A 25,097-nucleotide genomic window follows, 5' to 3' on the forward strand; every position below is an offset into this window, starting at 1 on the left:
TCTGAATACCAACAAGTGGTATTACACTTCTGTCTCATGGTCAGACCTGACATTTTTAAGCCTACACACCCATTTCAATAAAAGTAGTGTTCCCCAGAACAGGCTTCCTTCCATATACATACATTATAATTTGTGTTTGAGAGAGTGTAGGTGGTGGTACAGATAATCTATTTCCCTTCAACAGCTTCCCCTCTAATGTTTCAAATGCATTAACACTCAGTAGGTGAAATTAAAATACTTTTTATACTTCTGAGCCATTCCCCTGTTAAGATCTCCTGTGATTGTGAAATCAGGGTTGAGTGAGCTCTAACTGAATGTGTCATTCATTGATTTTTTTTTTTTTTTTTAGGAGAGATTTAACATTTCTATGCATTTTAACACCCTCTTTTGATAATGAAAGCATTGGGAGCCAACTCGTTCTCTGCTCTCTCTTGAAGGCCTACTGTTCTTTCTCATTTTTCAAGTGCTTCATGAACAAATAAAGTAACTTGGCATTGTCATGAAGAGGAGTGTTTCAATACCCTGGACCCACTGATTGTACTCCAAATAATTTGCCTCTGCCCTTTGCATTATAAAAGCAACCAGATGAAAAAGAGTGTTGTACATCTGAGCATTGACAAAGGAGTTCCAACAAGTGGAAAGGCTGCCCAGGCTCCAGCTTGACTCCCAAAGTTCTAAAATAAGTGGGCTTTTTTTTCTTCTTCTTCTTCTTCTTCTTTTTTCTTTTTCTGAGGTTGTCTAATGAGAATGCTGGTTGGGAAGGACTGGGTGAAGAAGCAAGTGAATTTCAATCTCATTGAGGTCAAGAACTTTATTTCATGCCTGTTTGTATTCCATGTGGTTATTGGCTCCCTCTAGGCCTTACACAAAGAAAGAAAAGAAAGATTTATTAATCATCAAGTGGTCATTTTTGTAATACAAGCAAGAGAAAGATTTTTATTTAAAAAATTATGTTGTTAGATATACTAAACAAAGCATGAAGCGTGAGTTTGGGGACTATTTCTTTTTCTTTTTTTTAAATTTTATTTATTTATTTCAGAGAGAGAGTGCATGCAAGAGCAGAGGAGGGGGAAAAGGAGGGGGAGAAGCAGACTCCAAGAGCCAGAGACAACTTGGGGCTCATCTCAGGACACTGAGACCAAGACCTGAGCTGAAGTAGACGCCTAACAAACTGAGCCACTCAGGTGCCCCAAGTTTGGGGAAGTTTTCTTACATAGCTATGTGTCTTTCTTTATGTGTCTGTGATGTATTTGTGCGATACAGAAAGTATGACCTTGAAGTAATGAGGCTTAAAGAGACACACGTTTCAGACAATATATTGGTGTTGAAGTGAAGTTTAATGAAATTAGGCATGCTAAAGTATTTCCCAAACTCAAGTGTCATCCAAACATAAAATGTTGCAATTACAGATTAGTCAACAACACATATTTATTGATCAGCTCCTTTGATCTATCTCAATAATGACATTGTTAGGAACCAGGAAGAATGAAATGACTTTGCCCATAGCTATACTAGTCGAGAAAACAGAGCACAACCAATATAGAAATTGATGGCAGGCTCCAGAGGTGATGCATATCCAAGATCATTTAATGATGAGGCACTCTTACCTGTCCCATACACAACTTGGCTTTGGAATATATTGTTACTTTTTTTCTGAAGGAGCTTTTTTATCATTGTAAATTCAAATCATGACAGCTCAGAAGCTGTCATTAAGAATAAGAATACACTGAAGCACTTTTTTCCTCCTCCACAGTCTTGCAATCTATGGATGAAATGTGAACGTGGCAACAGAAAAAGACATGAAACCTGTCTGGTTTCAATAACTTCATACCTGGAGCCACTGGCGATTGTGTTTGCCCTTATTCTCAGCTGCAATCACTCAGTCTCACAGTTGGACAAACATCTCATTCAAAATCAACCTCCCATTCTTGATTGCTCCCTATCAGGCTCCTGCCATTGCCAGCTGTTTCTTGATCAGAACACATTGTTTAAGATTTGCCTCTTTATGTCCTCCAAGCAGATGAACAAGCACAGAAATATTTTGAAACATCTTATTACACTTACCAGTGTTATTTGACTCTACAATGAATTAAAAACCAATCACAATGAGTAATGCTGGGGTTGGAGAACTGCCATTTCCACTTACCTGTGTCTGTGGATAAGAAACTTGGTGAGATTTTGGACCAGAGACTCTCCATCCATCGTGGTTGAAATTTCACGTGCAGGATGAGAAGACTGGAGATTTACTGAACTGGTTGCCTTTAGAAAGCAATCTCATTGAAGTAGCCTGAAGGTAGTTCTAAAGTATTGCAAATAAAATAAGCTCAGGTTTGGAGAAATATAGATCTCCCTGTAATGTCTGGACATTTTTCTAAACACTTGCCACGCTTTTTTCTATGTTAATGACTGCCATACATGACATATACAAGACTTTATGGCCTCCAGTGGCTGTGTGAGACTCTGGACATGGTTAGTTCCTCAGGAATGCATAGTAATGTACTTTTGCAAAGTCTCTTGACTTTTCTTTGGAGCAATGGTTGAGTGTGTTTGGAGAAATGCTTCCCACAGTCTCACAGTTCAGTCCTTCCAAGTCCATACCAGCCTCACTGACCTTGCTTAGTCTGCCTCCTATTAGCCTGACAGGATGATTCCTGGTTCATCCGTGCCTTTAAATCACCCTCTCCTACAAAAATGTTTGCTGGGGTCCCAGAGGGACAGAATGCTATGGCATTCCAACATTTTCTCTTTACTCAGGTGTCCAGCAATTACAATCAAAATATGTTGAACTTTCTATCCTTGTTTCAGCTCATCTCTTCAAGCTCTGCCCATAGCTGAATGAAACATTTGCAAAAACGAAACAAAACACTTCTTCTTCACTGTATGTTAATGTCTCTGTCTGCTCTATAGAGATAAGCCCAAGGACATCACCATGGTTAACTAGGCTATCCACATGGGAAGAAAGAATAAGATAGAATAGACTTTAAATGATACACTATTACAATTAGTAAAGGTTTTTAAACACAGATTTTTTTAATAGTATCTGATGACAAAAAACAAAACCACACCTAATAACAGCAAAATCTGAGTAGATTAATGTCCTTAATATTTTTTAAAAAATTTATTTATTTAGAAATATTACTTTGGGAATTTATTTGGGAATACAACATTAAAATTAGATACTATAAATAGATTAGATAGCCTGGAGTCAAGAATATTCTAATCTAATTTCAAAGGAGAATCTACAGTTTCAATAAAGAACAAAAATAATTGAATCCTTTTTCATCTTGTTTTCCTTTGTTTTGTTTTGTTTTTAATGAGATATAGAATTAAACTCTCAAGTAACTATGACTATCCCAACTTGTGTGATTTCTCCTGGAGGGAGGTCCTTAAGTTCCATATAAAGTCAAAGGAGTATCATTGGACACCTATGAAGAGCTTGAGAACTTAAAGCCCAGAAGGAATATGAGACCAATCTGGGCTTTCTATTCTGTTGTTCAAGGGCTCATACATTGGAAGACAAAAAAAAAAAAAAAAATCTGCTTGCAAATTTTTTTTTAATTTTTCTTGCAGATTATGGGACATGAGTTTAGAAAGAAACAGAGGCAAGAGGGCCTATCATTTGCAAATGGCAGAGAAGAGCAAAATCAAGCCCTAGGAAGAGAGTAAAAATGGGACAAATTTACCCAAGATCATCTCCCTGGATACCGCCAGCTCATTCAGAGCCAAATTGCTATTGATGACTTCAAAGCACCAAATCATGTATATGATATATGATATGACATATGATATATGAGGCAAATAATCAAATATTTTAACAATGAAAATACCAAATGAATTAAATATTCCCGTTATGTAGGGTTATCAGAATTACTTAAGGGACCTTCTAGATACAATCTGTTATGTTGAGCACAACGATTCTGCGTCTCAATGTTCTGGGCAGAATTTAAAATGCAAGTGATCGTATAAGCATGGCAGACCAATTTTTAAACTAGGTGGAGCCCCAACACTTCATTCTGATGGGAGATTACACCTCTCCTCCTCTTCCTTCTCCTCTTCTAATGTATTCAATAGTTGACTTAGAAAATAAGATGTACCTTTAGAAACAAAGAAGCCATTAAGAATTTTCTTGCCAAGTAAGAACCCACCCACCTGCTTGTCTCAGTAAATACTTGCTTTTAAGATTGCTGTAGTATTCTATTATCAAGTCTCATCAAGAAGGAAAATTAAGTCTCATTTAAAAACATCACAATTTTGATTGTGCCTGAACTCCTCCCTTTAACTTACCCAAAACCAACATGCTAAGCCTGTCACTAGAGGTCCTTCAGATTTTGTCCATCCCAAGCCTCAGCCAACGTGGGCTCCTCCCAATGAGTCAAGCAGATTCTTGCGTGACTTCTTGATTCTTGCTTCTTGGCAATGATTCAAACTCTGTCCACCAGGAATTCCTGCTTTCTCATTTACCCATTTATTCACACTGGAACTCAGGATATATGTACTCATTACTTGGTCCATGCCCGTCTCAATTCTAACCCTGCTTCAAGACCGAGTCGTCTCATTCAAAGCCATGCAATGAATCCACGACATCTTTCTTTATCTTTCTGATCAAGAATAATTAGCCGATCTACTTATTTTGTCATTTATTCATTTAAATATTGTATTGAATGCCTATTGTATGCTAAGTCCTAATAATACAAGTACAAATGAAATCTGTTCTCTGACTGTGTGGAACTTGAAACGGAGTTGAAAAGCAAACCAATGAAATAGCAGGTACCGCACAATGGTAGAGTGGAAGGATTGTACGATGTGTACTCCGGACCCGGAACCAGAACCACATGGGAAGGTTTAGGGTCCTCTCCCCAGAGGAGAAAACTGCTGATCTGAGCCTTGAAACTCAAGGAGAATTAGCTAAATACAGAAGAGAATGAAGAGTGTTCTGTGCAGAAAGAAAAACCACAGGAAAATAGCACAAGAAGTCTGAGGAAAACCATACCTTTCTACCTGGCCAGGCTGCACACACACGGCAGTCACTCAAGGCTGGGGAAATGAAGGAACGTCGGTGGGTGGTGACCAGAGACGACATGAAGATCTGCATTGCAAAGAAATTTTGAAACATATCTGAGGACTGAACTAAGTAATTTATATTTTATCCTAAATGGTTTGGGGAAGGATTGAACAGTGCTGAGGACAGAGGGGAAAAATCAAAATTTGATTTTGAATGTTACCATCATCCACCAAAATACTTGGAACTGGAGAAAAAAAAAAAAAAAAAAAAAAAAACCAACCCAAGAACTCTCCACAAAAGTCTGATCTCTCAAAATGGATGAAATCCACTTCTTGTGTTAATTCTGGTTTTCTTTTTCTCAAAGAACAAGAAGTCCAGGGGTAGGTAGTTCATTGTTACAGCGACTCAGTGACACGGTCAAGACCTGAAATTCTGTCTGTCTGTCTGCTCCAGCTTCCTCATCTTACAGGCCGTTGTCCTCCTCCTGGTCCCCTCCTGCCCACCGAGAAGCTGCTGCAATTTCAGAAGTCGAGTCTGTTGTCTGGGAAGGAAACGGGTGGAGGAGGTATAGGGCCAAGGGGGACAAAAGCTGAATCTGTCCCTTTTCAACAATTAAATGCTTTCCTGAAGTCACTCAGGGGATTCTTGTTTACACCTATGTGGCCAGAAACCCGTTACATGGTTGTCCCTAGCTGCAAGGGACAGTGCGGGGGGGAAGAAAAGAAAAAAAAAGATAAAGAGTTTCCTTTAGGATTTCTTTCTTTCTTTTCTTCTTAAGATTTTATTTATTTATTTGAGAGAGAGAGAGAGAATGAGAGCAACCGAGCACACAGAGGGAGAGGGAGAAGAAGGTTCCCCGCTGAACTGAAAGCCCAATGCAGGGCTCAATCCCAGGACCCTGGGATCGTGACCTGAGCCACGGGCAGACGCTTCACTGACTGAGCCACCCAGGTGCTACTCACCCCCCCACCCCCCATTCAGATTTCTAAAGCAGAAAAAAGGAAGGGAAGAAAGGGCCCTGAACGGCTTGTGGGTACAGTCACCATCTGTCATGTCCATCACTGAACTACATTTGGTCAACTTTTGAAATACCATCTTAATTTTCCTTAGTTATACCTTATTGTTCTATAGGATATATAGTATATAGATAATATATTATTATGCATATATATAATACATTGTATAGATATATAAACATAAAATGTATTATTTTATGGAATATATGTATGTATATACACACACATATGTATGTGTGATTGAAGGGGAAGAAGGGGAGGTTTGAATGTCAGAATATTCTGAATGAAAGAAAAACAAACAACTTGCCCCTTCTTGTTCTGGCTTTAGTGCTTTGCACAAAGATTATGCAAATCTAGAATTCCTCAAAATCACCATTAATATATCCATCTTGCACTCTTCTCTCTTCTCTTACTTTTTTAAGATTTTATTTTTAAGTAATCTCTTTTTTTATTATGTTCAGTTAACCACTGTATGTAATGTACATCATTAATTTTTGATATAGTGTTCAGAGATTGTGTATAACATCCAGTGCTCATCACACCACGTGCCCTCCTTAATACCCATCACCCTGTTACCCCCTCCCCCCTCCCCTCCGAAACCCTCAGTTTGTTTCCTGGGGTCTCTAATTTTAAAACATATACAAAGTAGAGAAGGTAATATAATGAGTCCCCTATTGAGTTCTCAACCACCTGCGATGATTATCATTTTGCCAATCGTGTTTCATCTACCCTTCCCCTTTTCCTCTGGAGTGTTTTAAGCAAATTAGTTCCATTTCAGTATGCAAAAATGAATTAACCTTGTATACCTCAAATTTCTTCTTCTTCTTCAAACAAGAGACTCTATAAGAGTTTTAACATGACTCAAAAAAAATTGGTGAACGGAAAAATGTTACTTGGAATTTCTCTTTCTCTTTTATATATATATGTACACACACACACACACACACATACACGTAAGAGTAACAACAGACAGGGAAAAGAAAAAGAAAGAGAGAGAGAGAAAGAGAGAGGAGTTTTAAGACGGAAAAGCCCAATTTCCAGGAACTAGAAGGCTAAGTGGAGTTTCCACCGCCCCCTGAAGGAGTACCTCTCGCCAATATCTTTATTAGCCAGAGCCGAATTTCTCCTTCTCCGACTCCTACCCTTAAAATTTAGGTCACATTTAAGGTATCAGTCACAGTTAACAAATGTAGCAATTAGTATTCCATTCAAGTTTACATTCTTTAACATAAAAAGAAGTTTTCTAAATCTCAGGCTATATGCTAGATGGTAGCTTACTGCTGCTATATTCTAAATGAGAAGCTGTTTAAGGAAGAGGCTGGCCTCTCCTGTCTTAGCAATTTTGATTACTTTGACCTTCTGCTCTTACCCGATCCTTTAAGACAAAGATTTCAGAGTGTTAACAACTATTCTTAACTAAATAAATGCATTAAATATGTGTGCATTCATTCACACACACTGTCCATTTGTTCAGCCGCTCATTGATATGTTCATTCATTCACTAAACCTTGTGCAGGTCCTGTACGTATCTTATCGCTACAATCTTTAAGCATGAAGACCCCGGTCAGGAACTGTAATCATGCCTCTGTTTTCGTAAAGCTAAGCAAACCCACATCCTAAAAGCTCTATGTGGGAATCAGGGGGAAAGCGGTTATGTTCCAAATGTCTGGGGAGTAGAAATGCCAATCTGAAAGCATCTTTCCAAAAAGGCATCGTGGCAGGACGGCGGGGCGGGAAATGGGCCTGGCTGGAAGGATCTCTAGATGTGTATTTTTATCGTCCATGTGTTGGATGAAGCAGGGAGCTGCCAGATAGCTGCTTTTCCACAGCTTGCAGTTACTGTTGGGAACAGATCCATGTATGGAAGCGAAAGCCGAAAGGCACAGATAAGCAGAGATCCAGCTATGCAAACCATGTTTAGAGACACTTAAAGGACAAGCATCCCAGGTCCTTTCTTTCTGGTAAATTCGGAGAAGCCATCATCCCGGGTCTTTTTTCACATCCAGCCCATGCGGACTGAACAGCCCAGACTTGACAGAGAGGTAGGTGCAGGGCTTTTTGGGATGAAACTTATCTAAAGGATCATTCAGGAATATTCCCTCCCGAGAGCTCTTGATGTCCTTTAAGGGAAGCTGCCAGATGACATTTTGGGGGGGGGCAAAAAAAAAAAGGAAAGAAAGAAAAAAAAAAAGAAAGAAAGATTTGGGTTGGGGCTGGTGACTAAGAGATATTTGACAGCTCTGCCTTCACAGAACAGGGCAGCTTGATTACAGAGGGAAGGGGACAGCACAGAATGGCCGCCAATTATAATCCCTTTGTCTGGGGTCACTTACCGTTTGGATTTTCGTGGATATGAATCTTCCTGGATGTTGCCAGCACCTTTGGAATGGGCCACAGCTTCCCGTGGGTTCTGATACGGGGTATTTTCGCCTGGGATTGGTAGGATGTGCCCTTTTCCTTGCCAGTCCTTCTGAAGCCCGCATAAACTCACACGTGGGGCTAGTTCTTCCTCAGACATGGAAGAGCTGCTTGTAAACGACATTATTATTTTTGGCAGGGGAAGTCATTTTTGCAGTGTTTCTCAGCAGATCGGAGGTTGATTACATCCTGTTCAAAGATTCTTGAGTTGCTTTCACAAACACGGGTCTTGCGCAAGTTGAAATTGCTGAAACCAGCTGTAAGCACCGGACGGTTCTCGCTACCTTTAACATTTTTCTTTCTTTTTTGTTAGTGACTGAAAACATAGGAAACTTGAGGGGAGATTTCCCCAAAGATTATTCTAGTTTAGCTGTCAGGGATGTTTGAGAATCCTGGATTGGGACAGAATCGCAAAAGCTGCGTGTCTCAGGGGTCCCAAGTTTAAGTGTAAACGTGAAGACAAGAACAAAACCAGGATCTCTGTGACTCTAGTCTATTTTCTAAAATACTCGTTAGCTCAGACAAGTCATATCAATAACACTTTGAAATGCTACTCTAGCTAATTACCAAATTGTAATAATTAGATCATTAAAGCAGTCTTTTTAAAATTGTTGGCAAAATCTGGGAACTATTGCCAAACACTCACGAAAGTCAAAGGAAAAATTTATAGGTCATATCTGTAAAATGTGTGTGTTTTTCCAAGATTGAATTAAAAGAATTTTTGCGCAAGAAAATGAAATGTAAATTTATAACTTCTGTTATTGAGAATAATTTGTCTCTATTTCAAGCAAGATTTGAGCCCCCTTGTTATGTAGGTCTTCAATCTTAAAATAGCGCATAAGAGGGGAGAAAAAAAGAAAGAAAAAACTGAACGTGTTTTTTCCCTCCCTGATGACAAAGGATGACATGCAAAATGATTAATAAACAAGTGTAAGAAAATAATAAAATGGTTTATAATACAGAGCAAGGAGATGTTCTTTGTATAAATTAGATAGCGGAAAAAGCAATTCGCTTAGGTGATATAGATAAGATGACTATAGTTATGCGGTGGCTTCTTTCAAATTGTGAAGTTTCCATAACACACACACACACAAAAAAGTAGCAGAGAAGGAGAAAACGTTGTTTTATTGCAATAATAATACTTCATCATTATTAAAATAATTATAATACAAAGCATGGATGTTTTCATCAAATTATTCCTTTTCATGTCTAGACTATTTACACAGACAACACGTTAAATTAACAGCACATTCAAATTTACCCTTCACCCATCTCTAAAATAGGCTATTTTATTTAACAACACTAATATTCTGTAACCTCATGCGCATGCGTGCGCACACGCGCACGCGCGGGAGAAGCAGGCAATAAACTATGCCTTCTTTTTTTAAACCAACAGAGACAAGCTGTCATAACTTTAGCTAAAGTGGAACAGGCCTACAAAAGGATGGCTTTAAAATATTTAATTAAACACTAAATACCAACCAGCTTTTCTACAGGAACAGCACAGCAGGAGTCCGGGCAATTTTCAATAAGTAAAAGGTTATTATAAATTATGTCACTAGTATTTGTGACCAGATGCAATGCATAGATGACATCATTGGCTGTTTTCTCAGTTGCTTACTGCCAAGTACATTTCATCCCATGTGCATTCCTCATGAGAAATGCCTATGCCTGTTCTTCTTTAGCAAGCAAATTTGAGAAGTGTAATATAAGTAATAAAGAGTGACTTACTGCTATTTTTATAAGGACTATGTAAACATCTATGAAGAAAATTGACAAATAGTTAAACTACTTGACCTTTTGGCTATGACCTCTGAAGCACTCAGGGATGACTATACATGTAGGAAATCTTGGGAAGGTCATATTTTGAGAAGGGAATTGAAAATAATGACAGTCTCATGGGGAAAAAAAAAAAAAAGAGTTTGATGTTCTATGCCGTAGTTAGCTGAAGATATGAAGGAGATTCATGGTGACCAAGATTGACACAGGAGTTGAAATTTATCCCAAGAGCATAGAGCACGGATTTGAGGCTCCCATGTATATGGCAGGACCAGAGAGAATAGCTCCTAGGCTGGGTCAGCTGTGCTCCAATGAGTAGGAAGATTAAGGGCTTTTAGGGGCTTCAGCGGGAAACAACTTCCCTGAACACTGAAGGGGAAGTTTATATGAAAGTCAGAATAGAAGTTTCCTTTTCCAGAGGTATGAAAGATTTGGCTTACAGGAAAGTTCATCAAGTTTCAAGGAAATGATAGCATTGGTTACTTTTTTTAAAAATCCCTTTAGGAACATTAAATAAAATAAAATTTTCTCAAATGATTAAAAACTGTGGGACTTTGAGTGGTCTCAGACAAACCACTGATGATTGCAAGAACCTTAAAGGTGACATGAGACTAGGGAACAAATTTGAAGACCAGAGAGGCTGTCCACTTTCTTCAAGGTTGATCAATGGGAAGTGAAGTTTCCCCAGAATGCAGATCCTTTGGTTTTCCGATCAGAGCTAGCCTGTCCTTGCAGCCCCGCTTTCTTAATCTTAAAGGTACCCGCTATTTTCAAGTGTCATGGCAAGATATTAGAAGAATTTCATGCCAGAGGGTTTTAAAAGGCAGTTTTAAGGTATATAAAGTAACAAGAAGGTAATGAACTCTGTGACACTTGGTGCTGGTGAGAAGAAGAGGGGCTTTCCTCCCCTTTGACTTTCTCCCACGCCTCTCACCTCTAACTGCTCATTAGAAGCACTTGGATAAAGTGCTGCCCACACTACACCCCTGATGAACTACAAATGGTCATGGGGTCCAGGCAAGGGTAGTTTATTTTATAAATCTATCCCATGAAATTTAAATATGCAGCCAAGGTTAAGAACCACTTCCTTTTTGTCATAAAAAAGGTGGTAACCACTTCAATTTATTTCAACTGGGGGAGTTAACAGAACCACAGCTGAAGATTAAAAATGAGCTCTTTCCCAAAGAGACTATTCCTTTGAAAGTTTTGTTGATGTAATCTTTGGTGACATGGAGTTCCTCCGTAAAAGTTTCAGGATATTTAAAAAGAAGTTTTCTCGGGACGCCTGGGTGGCTCAGTTGGTTAAGCAGCTGCCTTCGGCTCAGGTCATGATCCCAGCGTCCTGGGATCGAGTCCCACATCGGGCTCCTTGCTCGGCGGGGAGCCTGCTTCTCCCTCTGCCTCTGTCTGCCAGTGCTCACTCTCTCTCTCGGTCTCTCTCTCTGACAAATAAATAAATTTAAAAAAAAAAAAAAAAAAAAAAAGAAGAAGTTTTCTCTAAGCCATAGGATTGATATGGATCTATTTGACATTTCATATACTCCTTTAGCCTGAAACACATGCGTGCTAGCCACAATTATTGAGAGGTAAAAAATATATGAATATGTGATATTATGGTTCTGAACTACAGATGTTAAATGAAATTTTATATTGTTTGAGCAACTATTAAACAGCCATCTTGAAAAACCTTGTTAATTTTGGATAGCAACCGTTTTCTAAGGAATAAGCGAATCATTGTCTTTTTTTTTTTTTTTTTACTTTTGCATTTCTAAATGGCAAGACCTTTGGAAAGAGGGTGCATGATTTTATGCAGAATATATATTAATTTATCACATGTCAAAGTATATGAACATTCTGGCTCTTCAGTGTACTCATGGCTGTGTGACCTTGAACAGGTGACATCATCTTTGTGACCTCCATTTCCTTCTCTGTAAATTGTGGACAATCACAGCAAAAATCACAGTGAAGGGATTAAGTAGAAAAATGCAAACAAGGAGTTTGGCATAGTGGCCAATAAATGGTGGTACCATCTTTGGAAGCAAGAGCAAAATCAAATCAGTCTCTCAAGGAAGTCTCTGAAACTAGAAATACTAAGTAGGAGAGTGATACATTTCAAGGAGAGTACAGATGAATTCCTCTTTAAAAAGATTTTATTTATTTATTTGAGAGAGAGAGCACACAGGAGCAGGGGGCTGAGAAGGGCAGAGGGAGAGGAAGAAGCAGACTCCCCAACTGAGCAGGGAGCCCACCCTGCTGAGCTCTATCCCAGGACCCTGAGATCAAAACCTGAGCCGATGCAGATACTTAACTGGCTTTGGGAGGTACTGATTAAACACTTTATGGTTGATTATGAGCATTGAATTCCTCTCCTATTCCAAATCATATCATGAAGTTGAGCCTGGAAACTGTCTATTAATATACCAAGAATAAATAAATACAGATTTATATTTATTCATGAATATTAAGAGACATACACAAAAGCAATTTCAAAATGAACTCATATCATCATAGAAAAGGGCACCATTAACAAGACAATTCTTGAATCCTTTTCTGAGCAAGGTGTATTTTAGGTAGAAATAGAAGAATACATTGAATACTCTATTCAGAGTAATACATTATGTTCCAATTAATAATAATATATAATAGTAATTACAAGAGTAATCATAAGTCTGATCCTTTCATCTGTCCAGCAGCTTGCCCTGAGAGATAAGATGTGATCACATATGAAATGACATTATCAATTGCAAGCTATTCTTGAATTTCATTTAGAGAAATATAATTTTAACACATGATTTCTAAATCTTACTTTATTTACTGTTGTGTTACTTATATGGATAAAATGTATGCTATGAAATAAAAAGCTTTTTTTTCCTTTTGGTTAAAGCCCTGAATTCTAGATTCAGGCAAATCTATTAACTCCCAAACATGCAACTTAATGCAAGCTTCCTTAAGGCAAGCTTCCTAGAAACTATCTTGACATGTGTTGAGATCTATTATTTTCCAAGCACGCTTCTAAACAAGTCATATATGTTAATTTATTAATTCTGACAATTGCTGTGTAAGATAAGCATCCATTTTACAAAGAGTGATACACAGAAAGGTTAAGCAATATGCCCAAGGTCACACAGCAGGTAAATAGAAGAAGCATGATTTGAATTCTGTGCTTAGCCTCTGTATTACAACTGCCTTACAATTGTTTCTTGGCCTTTTAAAAATGGAAACAAATAAATTAATGTATGAAAAAAGTAATGTTGAAAAGTATTCAGTATAGTGTCTGATAAGAAAAGCAAACTTTTTCTCAGATTACTGTTCATTTAATTTAGCCTGTTGAACAAGTGAGCTAATCATTTGAAATAGTGCTTCTGAATAAGAATAAGAAATGTTTATTTAATATTTAGTATTAGTTATTAATGTTAAATATTTATTAAATAATAATATTTCTGAATAAGAAATAATATTGATTTTTCTTTGTAAAGTAACATTTCCAAACTGTTGATTGGATACTTTTCAGACATAGAAGTTAAATTATTATTTTGTGACTATATTCTATCCTCTTCCCCTCTCTGTTCATTGTATCATGTTTCAATAAATACATGTCAGAATTTTTACATCCTTCCTCCCATTCTTCACTGTTATGTAGGAAGATGAGTTAGACAAAAATCATAAAATGGGATAAGAATCATCCAAATGAAAGTTAGTATTATATTCAGGGATCCATCTCACATACATGTTAAATTGCCTTTAAATTCCAATTAATCTAAAATGGAGAACAGGAACTCCCCGCGACATTCAACTTACATTTTAGTTTATGCTTAAGAACATGGGACTTTCAGGAATTCAACATACAATATTGCAGAATTATGTATTCGTTTTATGAAAATTATGATGCAGTCTATTTTATCTATGGCAACATAAATTATACAGAAGTTGGTTACTTATTTATTTTATTTTTTGCAAAAGAGCATGTCATGAAAACTTACCTCTTTTCTCCTCTTTTTATCATGCGTATGCAGAGAAATAGAGGTCAAATTCACTCTCTACCACTCCATTGTGTTCTACCACACAGGAAAAATTATTTATCTTATTGTTTCCTCAGAAATGATTTTGCAACTATTAATTTAAAATATTCTTTTGCCTTAGAGAAATATCTACTCTGATGCAGGTAGAAGAAAGGGAAAGCAAAAAGATCAGAGGCAAGCAAAAACTAGAGCTCCTGTAGGCCCCATAAATCTATAAGCCTTAATAGGTTACATTTTTTAAACTACCGAAAGTCAACCACCGTATCTACAGTAAACAGCCGTAATAATTCATTAAACTAAATCGCAGTTTCCTGAGCAGTTCAGAGGGCGTAAAAACAAAAATAAAACCACAGTATACTACAAACCAGACACCAAAATTTTCATTATTAAGGAATTAAATTTAAGTAACACTATATATTTAGCTTAAGTTCAGTCCCTGGGTCCCAAAGCCAAAATTTAGACCCATGCTTTCTAGGGAACACAGATGAAGTAAATACTATAGAGAATGTATGTCCCAAAGCTCATTTTGTTGTTGTTGTTTTTCCTTCAATAATCTATTTGAGTGTATGAGGATAGTGTCTAGAGGTAATCTTTGCTGCTTCATGGTAAGAGCTTGGTTTGGTATAAAGACTAAAGCACATTGGGAAGACAGAAGAAGTTCCTTGATACTTTGATTCCCTGGTTACAGCACCAAGACCAGTACCACTCACGGCATTCATGGGGGGCGGAGGAGATGAAAGATTCTCATTCTCTCTCTCTCTCTCTCTCTCTCTTTTTTTTTCTTTTTTGGTCTTACAATTTAAACCCCTTTATCTTAAAATAGGATATTAGATGCATCTTTGCAATTTGCCTAATCAAAAGGTCCCAGGCTTAAGTGTTTTTCTCAAAATAAATGGGATTCAATCACCAAAGATAAAGTCTTAACAACACAAAGAAAGGGAAACAGCAGCTTGCCCAGGCTGGGACGCTCTTGGGCCAGCCGTCTCTGAGGAGGAAAGGTTTCTTAGCCCCGGGTCCCAGTAAGGATGCTGCTATGAGTTGAGGAAGGTAGAAGCTACAGCTCCCCTTGGATGGTATATTCTTATTATTAAGGTTCGGTCAGGTCCACCTGTGTAGTACATGAGATGGGGCCACAGGATTGAAATTGCTGCTAGGTGGGCAAGGGCAGCCCCCAAAGGGCATGATGAGGAACAAACCCAAAGATGACAGATGTCCACACATCCGGTCAAGAACTTGAAGAAAAACTTTTCTTCTTGTTTTCCCTGTCTTACTAGGAGCCTTACTGGGTGATCTCTAGAAAGTTCTTTGTCTCCAAGTGTCTCTGGCTCAATTATATGTCAGTTTTCAAAAACGATGAATACAGATTGAATCCATGTTTTTTAAAATCCTGCGTGCTTGTCAAAAGACAGTACTTGCCAATCAAAGGACCTAGAATTGGGGGGGGGTGGTGTTTATGAAAAATTGGCAACTTTATTTTAAAATGTCAGTTTTCTAAAGTAAGGGAGTGTGTGGAGTTATTTTCAATTATTTTGTTAATTTATGTCGAAGAACTGAACATAGTAGAAATTGTGTATAAAGAAGATACATACACCTTAAGGTGTATATAACATGTACCTTAATTGTAATATAAAGAGGATACATACACTTTAACAGAAGTTCCACGGTGCTAATAGAAGTGGGGTATCAGAGGTATAACTTAATATTAACACCAAATAAAAAGTACAGTAGGATAAGGAGATAGACAAAAAGAAGGAAAAGCATTTTTAGATAGGGTGGTTGGAGGAAGTCAAATTCAAGCAGAAAATTAAGTATGGTGTGGAAACAAGTCACGTAAATAATTAGGGGGATTTTCAACAGACGGAAGAAACAGCGAATTGAAAGGGATCGAGGTAGGAGCATCCTTGATCTGTTCTGCAAACAGTAAGGAGCCCAGTGAAACTGGATAAAAAGTAGGAGTGATAAAAACAAACAAACAAGCATCAGAGCTATAGCCAGCCTGCCAGTTCATTAGGTCTTTGAAGCCCAAAGATTTGGAAGACTCAGTTGGGGCACTTTAATTCTGAGGGTGTTAGGAATCTGTTGGAAGATTATGGGCTGAGAAATGGAATGAACTCACTGACTTTTTTTTTTTTTTTACTTTTTTTTTTTTTTAAGTTAATTCTGGCTGTGGTAGAGAGGGTGAGCTGTAGAAAGGTAAGCAAAGGGAAAAATGCAGAGCTGCCTGGGTGGCTCCATTTGTTGGAGATCTGACTCTTGATCTCATCGCAGGTCTTGATCTCAGGGTTGTGAGTTCAGGCTCCAAGTTCAGCTTCACGGTAGGCCTGGAGTCTACTTAAAAATGAATAAATAAAAGTAGGTGATAATCATAGCTACCTTGTAGGTCAAGTGTCTATATAATTGGTCATGAAGACATTCTTGGGAATAAAAGGGGGAACTATTAATAATTACACCGGATCAATGGCAGTGAATCGGAATGCCCCAGGCAAACTGAGACATGGGCTTGCCATAATTAAGGGACTGTTTTCAAGAATAAATGAGTACTGAGTAGGTGTTAAAGGAAAAACAGCTAAAAGTTATAGTTATGAATTGTTTCACCAAGTAAGATTTATAATATATTAATGGGCGATTGACTAAACATAATTCTGTGAAAGAATAAACTAGGTACTACTATGTAAAATATAGCTAAACTACTAACTACTATGTAAAATATAGCTAAATTGATTCTTGGAGCTTTTAGTAAGTTAATCTGCCTTGAGAATATCTAGACACTCTTTCTGGTATGTACTATTTTTCAAAGTCATTTGTCCATAGATTTTATTTTTTCAAGGAGATAATATCTTGTGACTTCAACCTTCCATGGAATAATGTTCTAGGAAAAAGCTATCATTCGGGGATAGAATAGAATGGATGATGAATGTGGTTTCAAGATTTGATCCAGAAATTTTAGTTAGCTTGCTGGGTAGATTACTCAGTATTACGAAAAACTACAAGCCACAATTCAGAAGCAATCTCATACTGATTTAGCTGCTACCAGAATGTCAAGGTTGCTCTGATCTTCTGGAGATACAAATAAGTCTTTTTCCATTTTCCATGAAAATCTAGTATTTGCTTTGTGCTTATGGTTCTATGGACTTTAGTTTATGCCTGGGAACTTTCAAAAGTAAAAGCTTCTTGGTGCTCTTTCATTTTCCCTGAATAAGGACTTGGATTCGGTCAAGGATTCTGAATTGCCATTGATACAGAGGTCAAAAATGTGCATGGAAATCTAAAGTATGTAAAGTATGAAGGCAAGATGAGCTCAGAAAGGCAAGTAGTATCTAACCTTGTCAGATGCTCAAGAAGAAATTTGTCTTGGGCCCTAGAGTGGAGCTACCACTTACAGCTGACTTCCCATATAGTCTGATGGGAGTTGTGTAGTTGAATTAGCAACCAGAAGACTTGGAAACTGTCACCAACTTCTGGACACTGGCTTACAAATAATTCATAAATTTAAAAAAACTGCTTAATGAGTACCTTCCTAAATCTCTTTTTCTATCTAGTATTTCCTTGGGGGTGGAGGGCAATTGTCCTCTATGTTCCTGTAAAGACTAATAACAGTAGTAGCTAACACATAAAGCAATTTCTATGTTCCAGGGGCTTTTCTCAGTGTATTTACATGCATTAATTCATTAAATCCTTATGAACTGGGTCTTATCATCATCTCATTTTCTGATAAGTAAAAAGAGGGAGGGGGACAAGTGAAATCTGCCCAAGGTGACCCAGAAGGACAAATAGTAGTAAATAGTAAATAGTAGAGCCAGACAAATACGGCTCCAGAGAAATGATACTATCCATTCCATTCTGCACAAGTGTATAACAGCACTTATTAATAAAGAAGGGTATATGTTATTTATTATTTATTTATTATTTATTTATTAATGAAGAAGGGATTAATATAGAAGGGTAACTTCTTGTATCTAGTAATGCTACTTCTAGTTCTTATAATCTTGCAAAACATAATTCGTATTCCAACTGACATCCGTTGAAGTCTCTGAAGACTAGCAATTACTACATTTCCCTCGAACTTTCTCTATGTCTCCACTGGAATACTCCAGTACTCCAGTGTCAGTGGATTCTTCAATGACATGTGTGTGAATCCTAGCTTAGTGTAAAGCCTAAAAACTCTCCTTTGAATGTGCACTAGGCTCTTCCTATTTTTTAATTTATTTAGTTGATGTGTCAAGGGAATTGATAACGACAACTCAGCCAACAAGTAAGTGGCAAATAATTTTGAGAGTTCCAAGTGCAGGACCTTGAGACCTACCTCTATCAAATTTCATCTGTTAAGATATTTGTGGATCCTAAATGTCATCCAGCCTGCTTTTATTCCTCAACTTTGATACCTGTTGCAACCACAGTGAGAGTGGCTTTTATGACTTTATCTGCTGCTCTGTCAAAGTATTTGGCCAAAGCCGAGGACAGTGCCATGCAGCACACCATTCACTTTCTATATCCATCCTGAGTCAGCAGTCTTTGAGCGCAGCTGTTAATAAGGATTCCACCTACTTGCATTATCAATCAGTCCGTATTTCTCCTTTTGGTCCAAAGCACTTTTGGGTAGTTATGTAAAATATCTTGATGAAATTCAAAAATCATGTGCCACCAGCATTTCTCTCTCTGGTTAGTTTAAGATCCCTACATATTATGAGGTTAGGCTGACTTGACCTTAGACATTGAAACTCTGTTGGTTTATTAGGAATCTTATGGCCCCTCTTCCTATCCCCAGAGTTCCTCAAGCTACAGGATTGGCTGAAGGTTCTCTTTTGAAAAGTTTTCGTACATAAGTATGTAATTTACTTATGCAAAGCAACTGAACAAATTTGCAGTAACCAAGTACTATCTTACCACCACTTTTACCTTGGATTCTACTTTCCCGTTACTAATGTTTACTGTCCAGCCTCCTATCCATACATCTATCTACTCAAACCATGTCTGCAGATCCCATGACTTACACTTAGTGTTTTCAAAGTTACACGTATCATTTTTACTATCCACCTGACTGATCTTTCTGGTTTATTGAACTTTTTGATTAACCTTAAACCAAAAAGTCAACTTGGACTCCTTTCCTTGAGTTGCTGTCTCCCTACCACAACAAATCAGTCCTCAAATCCTGTAGTTCATATCTCCTGAATGTCTCTCATATCCATTGCCACTGCCTTTTATAGTTATTACATGAGTTACTACAGTTACATGCTGAGAGATGCCCTTCCTCCAGCCTGGCCACTCCCAACATCCTCCCCCTGCCCCACTCAGTTGCCAAAGTGCTCTTGCTAAAATGCAATTTCATTTTACTTTTTTTTTAATTTATTTGACAGACAGAGATCACAAGTAGGCAGAGAGGCAGACAGAGAGAAAGGGGGAAGCAGGCTCCCTGCTGAGCAGAGAGCCCGATGTGGGGCTCCATCCCAGGACCCTGGGATCATGACCTGAGCCGAAGACAGAGGCTTTAACCCACTGAGCCACCCAGATGCCCCGCTAAAATGCAATTTTAATCAGGCATCCTCATCTGTAAAATCTTTTAATGATAACTTCAAGGATAAAATCCAAATTCACTGGGTAAGCTCCAAAGACCCGTGAAATTGTAGGCCTACGTCTTTAAGCCTGTTCTTCTCTGTCTCCCAAGAAATGTTCTTTGTCCCAGCTTTACTAAACTACTCTTGATTCACTGAAACAGTCAGAAGTGGCTCTGATCTCCATTTTCTTACCTGTTCATACCGTCTTCCTTCAGTGTGTCTTTATCTTTTCACTTAACAAACCCTGCCCTTGCTTTGAGACTCAAAACAAGAACCATTTCTTCTGTAATGCCCCTCCCTGTTATCCTATTCTGATCTGTATTCTCCAGCTGTGCACCTATGGTTCCCTGCCTAGATCTCCATGATCTTATTCGGTATTGTCGATGTGTATTTTTCCGCCTCCTCATTAGACTCTAAGCAACTTGGGGGCATGTACTTATCTTACTCATCTTTGTATAGAAGGGCTTGGCACTGTGTCTGACATACTGTGGGTGTAGTCCATAAATGCTTATTGAATAATGAAGCAAATGAGCCAAATAATTCTCATCAGATAGAGAACTAGAAGAAAATGTTCTCTCAGGAGTTATGTGTTTCTTTTGTCTTCCACATACCCCAAGCTGGGGGCTTGTCCCTTCCTCATTTAGCTCCAAACTGTTAATTGTAAGAATCCTATTAGTTGTTTATACTCTAAGGTCCATCTGACTATAATAAACAGATTTTTATAACACTACTCATTCATATGTTGAAGGCTTTCCTTCGTCCCATATCCAAAATTTAGTCCTTTGATTGTAAGAGTATCCAAACTCACCAATCTCAAAAGCTATCCAACTCACCAGCCTCAAAATGAGAGAACTTACATGGAGGAGAGGATAATTAAAATCTTTCTCTTTTAGGTGAATATTCTTTTTCATTATTTTATATCCCAATACTCACAAATATTTTGAGGATAACTTTTTAAGAATCAAGTGCCAGTTTATCCTGTTATGAGGGCAAAAATAACACGTGGTGAAGTTTCCATTAGCATTTTCAGCCACATTATCCAGATCCTGATCCAACTGTTCGAGGTGCTGGCCATAGAGTGGTATTTTCTACCTTTAGATATAGTTCTGAAATCCTTTTGGGTGTCACTTTTAGAAATGGATTTTAATCTGACAACACCAGACAGCACTTGGGTTGTGCCTTCATTTGGATCTGGAAACTTATCTCAGTCTATCAGTGTATACAAGTAGACATGCCAAGTGTACCTCCTCAAATAATCTGTTTAATTAGACCACTGTGGATACCCCATTTGGGTAACATCTAAAAACTTAGGTAGCATCTAAAATCTGACTCAGGCTTTGTATTCTTCCATTGATTAGAGTCAAAGTACTTCCTGCCAGTGAGGAAAACATGATGATGAGTAAGGTGTAGGTGCCTGACTGTAGCCCCTGAATGGGTCTGCTTTATTTTTTTTAAAAGGATAAAATGATACCATTTGAGAACCAAATAATTTCTGACATCTAACCACTGAATAATTACTGACAGTCCTTTATGACAAAGGCTCAGTCTATCAAAAAAGGAGGTAAATCTTTATAGGCATTGATTACTTTATAGGCATTGACTACTACACTCAAAATCCTAAGTACTGTATTTAAGGTCCAATTCTGTCACAAAACAAATAGTTAGACCTCTGTTTTCTCTATGGGATGAGGAAATTGGACTCCTTAACCACTGAAATGCCTTTGTGTTGTAAAGTTCATGGTAAAAAATGTGTGCAACAAATAGACTTGTAAGAAGGTTTTCATGGTACATGTCGGTTTTTTACTCACTGACTGATATATCCCTGATTTGCTCATAAGCGCAATCTTTGTTCTTAGTATGGCTTTAAATTTTTACGTAAATTGTCCTAGTCCTCGTCATCTGATGAAACATAAGAAGGCATAGGTGGAGAAAAAATAAAAACATGCTTTAAGAGTTTGTCCTGACTTAGACCCTGCTCTTTTGTCCTATACATTTAATATGAGATATACTGTTCCTCAAAAAATCATTAATCATTTACAACAACATAGAAGGACCTGGAGGGTGTTCACTTTAGTGAAATAAATCAGATAGAGAATGACAGATACCATGTGATTTCACTTATATGTGGAATCTAAAGAATAAAACAAACAACACCCCTGAAAAAGATGGTTTACTTTCAGACATAGAATAATAATAAAAATTATTATGACCACCACTTGTTGAACTCCTACATTGGAAGGAGACAAGCCAGAATTTGAATGTATGTCTACCTAACATTAAAATATATACTCTTCCCATATGTCTTGGGATCTGGATAATCGTCCTTCAAAATGGCAGCTTTTGTTATCATGAACACTGAAGAAATCATGTCTATGAACAATTATAAAATTGTGTATCAGCTGATGTGTAACTTTTCAACTGTATTTATCAGAGTACTGACATTACAAGTAAAGAGTACAAAGTTGATAAATCTAGCGTCAAAATTCATCTGCCAATAGTATGACTTTTCAGTTCAGTTTTAGCTTCAGCTCTTCCTTTGTAAGTGAAAGATAAGAATAATGATTTCACTGCATTTGAGGGTGTGTGGGCAAATGAAATAATGGATGAGAAAGTTTAAAAACATGATACAGGACAAAGAGTTTTTTTTCATTCCCCTGAGCCCGTATTTCCCTCAGAAAATGCAACTAAGATCATCGACAGAAGGACAGAAGCACTTGCCTCTGATCCCAGCTCTGCCAATGGCTGACACAAATCCCATTCGTGAATGAATGACAGGAAATTTTCTGAACATCAGCCAAAAGAATGGTAGAACTAAATAATCTCTAGGTCCCATTTGGCCTTACATAATTGTAATTTATTTAGGCTCAAAAACAATTTCTCAGGCTTGTGCTTGCTCTTTGGAACCTGGAGCTTATTTTTGGTATTTGCACTGAAAAGGTTTTTCAAAAAAGTTACTGGATTGAGGACAAAAATGTCCAGGTACCTGAAAGAAATTACAAGTTAAATGGATGAGTCACCAAAAGGCAGTGGGATGGCCAGACCTGTCAGGCCTGTTATTCAAATTTGGGCCAAATGATTCAAATATTTGATCATAGTGATTGGCAGAGGCCTGCAGACGGGAGAAGGTACACAAGTTTGGGTGAATCAGGTCTGACCTGAAGTTTCTCAGAGCAGCAGAAAGGGGAAAAGTATCAAGTGTGTTAAAGAAAAAACTAACTTGGTAAAGAGAAAATGAAAAAGGTGGAAATCCTGTCACAGAGTCAGAACATAACTACTGACTGGTTGTCCACTGGCATAAATAGTATGGGAAAGATTGCTGGACTGCGACGAGCTGGGCCTGGTTCTCCAACGCCCCAGTTCTGTGATCTTGGTAAATTTATTTTCATTTTCTGGATCTAAGCTTCTTTGGCCACAAAATAAGGGCTTGACTTGGATGATTAACAAAGGTCCCTCACAACTGTTCAATTGCATGTGCAGCAGAAACGTAGCTAATGTTATGAAATACCCCTTTTTTATATGGAGAGAATCTCTTTTGTATTGGTTTGTCTTTTGGCCTTACAACTTCAAAATAAAATTCTGTATTTTAACATTGGGCTTGTTATTTTCATGTTCTTATTTGAAGAAGTATCGCTATGGTAGGAAGTAGAGTGAATGGCAGGGTTTTCAAGCCCAAATTTGAGAAAATATTGTTACCAATCCCTCATTGTTATGATTTGTAAATATCCTAATTCTGTGTCTAGTGTAATACATGTTTTTCTATGACATGATTCACATCTTTGCCCATACGTTCCAGCTAGATATCAGCCATCCTAAAGCTTTACTGTACTGTGTAATTTTTGCTTTTCAATGATGTTACTAATACCCTGTGTTCAATGTCTTTGCCAAACGGACATCAGACGTCTTCCCTTTTGAGTTTTATCCTCAGGCATCCCTAGGTATCTGAGTAGGCAATTGTGACTCTATGACTCCATGTCATTCCCCACAAATCATCTCAAAGTATTACTACGTTATATTCAACTTTGCACCTTCAGCATATACCTAGAATTTTTCAAAATGACGAATCATTAAATACCTAGAAGACACTCATCTTTGTTTCCTCAACACTTATTGAGATGCTGGGTATCTAGGAGGTTCTAATCAGTCTTGAATAAATTAATGTATTCATATTTATAAAGAGAAGCATAGTATAAACGTTCCCTATAGGAGCCAAAGCTTTAGAAAAACAGACAATTAGAGGATATGAAAGGAATAAATGAAGATCTGAAAACTTCACTACAGAATTATTCTGTGCTTATTACCTTCTGAAACACTAAAGTTTCTGTTTAGAATCCACATCAATAATCAAAGGTTAAAATAATAACAAAAAAACTTACCTCTCCATGCTTTCCAATGAGCCACATGTTTTAAAGTCAAGCACAGTGCATCTGCCCTCATAAATATGTGATTGCACATTCCAAGTGATTGATGATATTTAAATGATGCATATTTTTCTTGGGTACAAGTAAAATATCCACACTTACACCAGTTTCTTGGTGGAAAGAAAAAACGTATACATATTTAATGTCATCAAATTTCTCATGAACGTGTCTTGACAGGTAAGGGAAAAAATATTTTTGTGTGTGTTTGTTTCTAACATAGATTTAATGGCACAATGTAAAATGTTAGAAGGGTATCCTTGTGCACCCCTTCCCCCACCCCTGGCAATAACCATTTTACTTTCTTTCCTTGTTTTTTTTTTTTAAGCATTTTTTTTTAAAGATTTTATTTATTTATTTGACGGACAGAGATCACAAGTAGGCAGAGCAGCAGGCAGAGAGAGAGAGAGAGGAGAAAGCAGGCTCCCTGCGGAGCAGAGAGCCCGATGTGGGGCTCGATCCCAGGACCCTGGGATCATGACCTGAGCCAAAGGCAGAGGCTTTAACCCACTGAGCCACCAAGGCGCCCCTTTTTTTAAGCACTTTTTAAAGTGCCCCCTACCTTCCCTCCCCAGTCTCTGGTAACTGCCTTTCTACTCTATGTTAGTATGAATTCAGTGTTTTTTCTGGTTTTACTGAGAAATAATTGACATACATCACTGTGTAAATTTCAGGCATACAGCATGATGGCTTGAGTTACATATATAGTGCAATGAGCACCACAGTAGGTCCACCTGACATCCATCATCTCACACTGCTATATAGGAAAAAGAAAGAAGAAAACAAAAGAGAAAAAAAAATTCTCGTGATGAGATTTCTCAGGATTGTACTCTCTTAACAACTTCCTATATCCCATACAGCTGCGTCAGCCGTAGTCACCATGCCATACAGCACAT

At 37.7% G+C, this 25,097-nt stretch overlaps 1 long non-coding RNA gene across 1 annotated transcript; it reads right to left on the reverse strand.

Moving 5' to 3' along the window:
* Nucleotides 1-347: 347 nt before the first annotated feature.
* On the reverse strand, nucleotides 348-8,671 carry LOC308349329. Its single transcript, XR_013967442.1, has 4 exons — nucleotides 8,352-8,671; nucleotides 4,991-5,086; nucleotides 2,147-2,299; nucleotides 348-860 (listed from the first exon to the last, which is right to left on the reverse strand). It is a non-coding gene; the product is annotated as an uncharacterized lncRNA (long non-coding RNA).
* Nucleotides 8,672-25,097: the final 16,426 nt, after the last annotated feature.

This window comes from Martes martes (assembly GCF_963455335.1).
Source record: "Martes martes genome assembly, chromosome: 9".
In the NCBI taxonomy this organism is placed as follows: domain Eukaryota; kingdom Metazoa; phylum Chordata; class Mammalia; order Carnivora; family Mustelidae; genus Martes; species Martes martes.